The 6,571-nt window shown below is 36.6% G+C and overlaps 1 long non-coding RNA gene across 1 annotated transcript; it reads left to right on the top strand.

Annotated features, from left to right (window-relative positions):
• Positions 1 to 785: 785 nt before the first annotated feature.
• LOC110866279 lies at positions 786 to 2,434 on the top strand. The gene is made up of 3 exons (XR_002551291.2): positions 786 to 913; positions 1,429 to 1,495; positions 2,221 to 2,434. It is a non-coding gene; the product is annotated as an uncharacterized LOC110866279 (long non-coding RNA).
• Positions 2,435 to 6,571: the final 4,137 nt, after the last annotated feature.

Genomic DNA, 6,571 nt, shown 5'->3' with positions numbered 1-6,571 from the left:
CTATTGTTTTATGTCATCAAAATAGTCTATATGGCATATGAGTCGAAATATAAATTTTTGTCTACATAGCATTCAAATATATAAGAGTATGCTAGTAACTGATATTTGTAATTGATTTGCAAGTAATATACTTGAAACAGGCTAAAAGGCTTAACTAGAAGCTAGGCCCGTCTTCGAAATGTTAAAAAACATTTGGGCCCAGAGCGAGAAAAAAACCGGGCGCTACCTGCTCTACAATATAAAGTTATCAATCATATATATATATATAAGGTAAAAACCCATAATACGATGCTAATTGTTATAAAACAAATAAAAAAAGTAGTATAGCAATTTTGGACCTTTTAAAACCAAGTGAGCAATTTTACTCTTAATTATTTAGTTTGAGTTTAAATTTTGAACCTTTTAAAATAGTTGTAACTCAAAGTATTAAAACCGATCAGTGACAAAACTAGAAGTTTTTTTAAAAGAGATCAAAATCAATTTATTTTTTCAAATCGATTTTGTTTACCATCACTCTCATATAAATATTAATCTTTCTATACTAACAACCCGAAAATAAAAAACCTTATATTAAAATTTAAATTTACATAATCATTTAACTAGGAATTTATAACCTAGTTAAATACAAGACTTAAGGTGGCATATAATGAGGTTAAATCACTTTGATTGTAAGTTAAAGAAGGTTTAGGGACCAATCTTGCCAAACTTGAAACTTAATTACTAATTAGTAAACAAAATCACCCAAACACACATTGGTGTGGGTGCTTGGATCGAACAGAAGAAGGTAGGGGCGACAAAGGGTTTCCTTCAAACCCTAGTTTACACACAAAATCCTTAAATTGAAGCCTCAAATCTGCCCTAAATCAAGTCTTGAACATGAATTAGTGATCACCTCGTTGTAGGGATCAAAAAGGTATGTAAAATTTCAGTATTTTGTTCACCTTGAATTCTAGGTTAAATGTGAAAAACTGAAATTTAGCTTAAATATGTGATGCATGAATGAATCTGAAGTAATATGATGTCTAGACTCTAGAGTAAACCCTAGATGCATTCTTGTAAATATCTTTGCATGATTCTTGAGAAGTTAATAATCACCATTGTTGGTGAATGATGAAATTGTAGAGATTTGATAAACATTAGGATTATGATTTCCATTCTAGTGAAAACTGAAATTATATGATAAAATTCAGTAACTTGGGTGTTAAAAGTGTGTAAATTGCTTAATTGAAGTGGATATAGATGAAAATAACATTAAGAACCTAGCAATGATTTTGTAGAAATCTCACCCGCTAGGTGTTTGTAGAAACGCCTAAGTGAAAATCAAAGTATTGATAATCGGACAAAAAAAACGAAGATTTGATTACCGTAATAAATTGTCCGTTATTTATTGTAAAAGAGTTCTAAAGCATTTCAGATGGAACTCTTTAGGTAAAGAATCCGGGTCGTCAAGTGGACAAGCCGGAGGTGATACACGCTTAAAGGGTGCGCTTTGAAGGTACGCGACTTATAATTTCGCTACGTTATGATTAGTTGTTGGTCTTACTTTGTTATATTGAAATTTGGTAAACAAGGAAAACCGTTAAGTCACGAGAGTGACAAAGTGACTTAGACAAGTAACGGGTCAAACAAGTTGAGTTGTAAAAACATGAACCTTTGTAGAAGGATCAAAGTTCGGAATATTTGCTTGTCAAATGATTTCGAAAAGCATGGTTAAATCCTTGGAATTAAGCATGATAGTTATTACATAAGCTCCATCGGGAGGGGAGCGAAAAGCCATAATTGGTAAACACGAAAACGGGTGAAGTGGCCTAAAACAAGAGATGTCAATAATGCAAGTGGTGAACTTGTAAACAAACGGGTCAAAATAAAGCAAAACGTAAACCCGGTAGCGGGAGCGTAAAATATATGAATAATGGATCCGGGTAATGGATGATAGCTTAGACATGTTAAGAAACGAATCCCAAGCAATTAAAATGAGTTTGGATAGGTTTGGATGTAAATTTGATGAAAAATAAACGTGCAGAGTTGACACGGGCGGGTGACCTTTTGACACGGCCGGGTGACTGGGCTGTGAAAAATATATGTTAAGCTGACACGGCCGGGTGATCCTTTTGACACGGCCGGGTGAAGGGGCTGAAAACAAAATATATAATTTCTTGTATTTAATTATTTTGTTCAAATGCCTTGATTTCTAATCTTTTAAATGAAATTGTATGATAGGTAAAGATGCTCTTTAGACCCCGGAGGATGATCAAGCCATGTCAAGAACCGAACACACCGAACAAAGCTTCCGCATTTTGTCTATTTTGTTTTAGTGACATGTAAACACTTGAAATTATGTTTTGAAAGTTTATCTAGCATGATGTAGACTTGAATATTATGATCAAGTATGATCTTAAGACCGTGAAGTTTTTTTGTAAACTCGAAAAACTTTTGTACTAAATGCATGATAAATGTCATAAATCCTGTTATTTTAAGTTTGGTCTTACAAGTTGGTAATCAGAGCGCCAGGTTATTAACAAGGTGTGGTCGGTTCAAGCTTGATCAAACATCCGGTAAGAGTTAATTGTTTTAAGAAGATTTAGAAAATATAGAAATGAAACATGAACTAATATGCACGAAAAGAGTGTGTAAGCTCACTCAAACAAGAGAAATGCATGAAACAAGAATGGTTGAATCAAGTTATGAACTTGATTAAACCAAAACATGTAAAACATATGTTATAAATGAAATGTTTAACGTTTGATGTATACATTTCAGTATTAATGATGGCAGACAGAGGTAATGATGATGATGCGGTGCCTAGAGTCACCGAACAAATAAGAGAAGTGATTGCCGAGGAGGTTGGAAAGGCAATCGAAAATAGTTTATCTGGTTTTATTGATAAGATTCAAAACACGGTTCTATCGATAGTGGATGAGAGAATCAAGAAATTGGAAGATGATGCTAATTTAGCAAAAGAAAAGTCTGGAGGACGAAAGCCTTGTTCATACAAGGAATTCATGGCATGCAAACCGCCAGTATATAATGGGGAAGTGGACCCAATAGTATGCCAATGGTGGCTCAGTGATATCGAGGGAGTATTCGAGAGAACTTATTGTGATGAAAAAGACTACGTAGCCTATGGTACGGGTCAATTAAGGGGTCAAGCAAAAGACTGGTGGGATAACAAAAAGAAAGAGATTGGAAGTGAAGCGGCTTAGGCCATGACATGGGAGGAGTTTAAGACGCCGTTTCTTAAACATCATAGTCCCAAAGCGGTCATTAATAGAATAAAGGAAGAGTTCATGCAACTCAGGCACAAGGGTGAGTCCATAGACAAGATCACGAGGATGTTTATGGATAAGATGAAGTTCTGTGATGAATTGGTGACGATTGAAGAACAGAAGATATACTACTACCATAACATGTTGAGTGCAGAGTATAGAGAGTTCATAACCCCTTCAAAATAAAGACCCTTACCGAGATCATTAATGCTGCTCGGAAAAGGGAGATCGAACTGAAAAAGAGCATTGAACGGGGTGAACGGAGGGCACAAGAGGTAAATCCAAGCCCTACCAAGAAAGCACGAACAAATGAAACCGCGAAGAAATCGGATACGAAAGGTGGGTCGCCAAGTTGTAAAATTTGCGGGAAGGGTCACAAAGGCGAATGTCATTTCAAGGATAAGCCTTGTCCCATATGCCGAAAAACGGGACATATGGCTATATCATGCCCGGAGAAAGTGACTGTTTGTTACAATTGTTATCGACCGGGTTACAAAAGATTGGAATGCCCGGAACTGGTTGGAAAGAAAGATGGGCAAGACTCGAAAAGTGAAGCCCCGAAAGCAAAAGCAAGATCTTTCCAATTGACCGCTGCAGAAGCAAAAGTCGAACCTGATGTGGTCTCAGGTATATTTACTATAAACTCGATTCCCGCACGTGTGTTATTTGTTACGGGTGCAAATAAATCCTTTATTTCATATGGATTTATTCGGCATCCTTCATTTGTTCTAACAAAATTACCTATGCCTTTAGAAGTAGAGATAGGTAATAACAAGAGCTTTATTGTTTGTGATGTATGTGAAAACTATAAATTGAGCATTGATGACGAATAATACACGATAGATTTGATCCCGATGTCAATGGGAGAATTCCAAGTCATTGTAGGGATGGATTGGTTGTCCCGGTTCCACGCAAAAGTAGTTTGTTTCCGGAAGGAAATAAAACTAACGTCTCCTAGCGGAAAACACGTTACAATATACGGTGAAAAAGGGGGTAATCCGGCGGTGTGCTCGATACTAGAAGCCCACAAACTTATGAAGCACGGATGCAAGGCCTTCACGGTATACGCAAGTGAATCAGAGAAAGAGCCCCTTAAAATTAAAGACGTGCCGATGGTACGGGATTATGAGGATGTGTTCCCGGAAGAACTACCGGGCATACCACCAGAACGGGAAGTGGAGTTCGGGATCGAATTGATTCCGGACGCCAAACCCGTGGCCAAAGCACCGTATCAACTTGCGCCCTCAGAGTTACAAGAATTGATGTCTCAAATCCAAGAATTGCTCGATACAGGGTTTATCTGTCCGAGTGTGTCCCCGTGGGGCGCACCAGTCCTATTTGTGAAAAAGAAGGACGGTAGTATGCGTATGTGTATCGATTACCGAGAGTTAAACAAACTCACGGTGAAGAATCGATACCCGCTTCCAAGAATAGATGACTTGTTTAACCAGCTACAGGGAGCAAGTTGGTTTTCCAAGATCGATCTCAGATCTGGTTATCATCAATTGAAAGTTAACGAGAAAGATATACCGAAGACGGCCTTTCGTACTGTAACACCCTTAATATTATTTAATGGTTTTCGTATAATTTACGAAAATAAACATGTGATTATGAGCACATATATATTACAAAATTGGGGTTTATTAAAACTTTTACAATTTACAATTTAGAACAACATAGCGTAATCGAATTCGTCGTTTAAAAGCTACGACGACACGACTTGCGGAAGCTTCTTTTTCACGTGTTCGGTTCCTTTTGTCGCTTGATCTTCATCCGGGTAATCTTGATATTCACCTATGATCAAAACCAATATAAAAGTTAGTTTTGATAACTTAAATATAAGTTTAGACAAGTTCTACACGTCAAACGATAATTAAAAATAGCTTTTCCAGCTTTTATGTCTCTAGCGTGCCGCGAGAGACTCTGACAAACTTGTCGCGTGGTGCGACGTCTGTCGCGTGTCGCGCCCCACACATTGTGACCCGTCGCGTGGCGCGGGGAAAACCAATTTCCAGCGGGTTTGTTGCTGAAACCTGCATTTGCCCAGCTATAAGTTTAATCGAAATTCAACTTTAAAATGTCATAACTTTTGTTCTACTTATCCGATTCGCGTGATTCTTTTTCCTACACGACCGTAATTTAATTCTCCATTTCATGGAGTTAAAATTCAACATTCAAACTAATAAAATTCCAAATTTCTAAGCCTTCGGCTTATTATTCAAAATCAACATTTTGACATGTTTGTATTTAAAACCACCAACTTGTTTCTAACTAATCAAAATACGTGTTCCAATGTATTTAACACAAAATATTTAGCTCAGATTCGTAATTGCTATAATTTGCGCGACTAGTACGCAAGCTATGTGCATAAACTGTTTTGACCTGTTTAGGGAATTTAAGCAATTTAGTCTAAAACTTGCTCTTTTCTTTTTGACACTACAATATTTCCAAATCTAAATAACTATATATAATCCACCACAACTATTTTGTGGTGGATTTAACATAACGAACCCCTTTTCCTTAATTCTACCCTTCAACTAGTCATTTTACGCAAATGAACATTTTTAGGCATTTGAACTACGAAGTTTATGCCTACAACTCTTACATGTATCTAAGAGTTACATAATTACAACGCAAGTTTCTAAACGACCTCTAGGGGTCGTTTGCTCGTTTTACCCATTAAGGGATTTTCGGTCAATTCTAGTATCTTATTTTACGATGAAAGACTCTCACAATCATTTGACCAAAATAGCACTTTTAGCTACAACATAATAATGCGTACCTGGCCCGGTCGACATATTGACCCGTTTCATCTTTATACCTTGCTTTTATTAGCCGCTAATCCAAAGCAACGCAATTATTAAATTTTTTTGTTCAATCCTAAGAACATATAACTTGACAACCAAATTGTTAGTCGATATTCCAAATGGTGTTTTCATCACCATTTGGCTCGTTTGGCCCATATGACCAAACGTTTACATACATAACAGAACATGGCTTTAACTACCAATTCGCCCATCCGACCCATTTCGGATTTTACCATTAGATCCTTTTTTTAACCAAGGTTTTTCATCATTTTATATGTCTCGTATTATTTCGTGTCGGAAACATAATTCAGATATAGCATTTTATCGTATTTACGATCTATGAATAAATACATGTCTAAAAAAATGGTGTTAGCTTTTTTACTTACATTGAATTCCAATTATGCTTTTCTTCTCTTACTTGATTCGTTTGACCACTTCTTTCCCAAGCCTCCACCTAGCTCGTTAAGCATCGAACTTATGACCCTTTTTCAGAGGAGA

The sequence above is a fragment of the Helianthus annuus genome, chromosome 7, assembly GCF_002127325.2.
Source record: "Helianthus annuus cultivar XRQ/B chromosome 7, HanXRQr2.0-SUNRISE, whole genome shotgun sequence".
Taxonomy (NCBI): Eukaryota; Viridiplantae; Streptophyta; class Magnoliopsida; order Asterales; family Asteraceae; genus Helianthus; species Helianthus annuus.
Note: the sequence above shows the minus strand (reverse complement) of the source record. Positions and strands in the feature narration are given on the sequence as shown.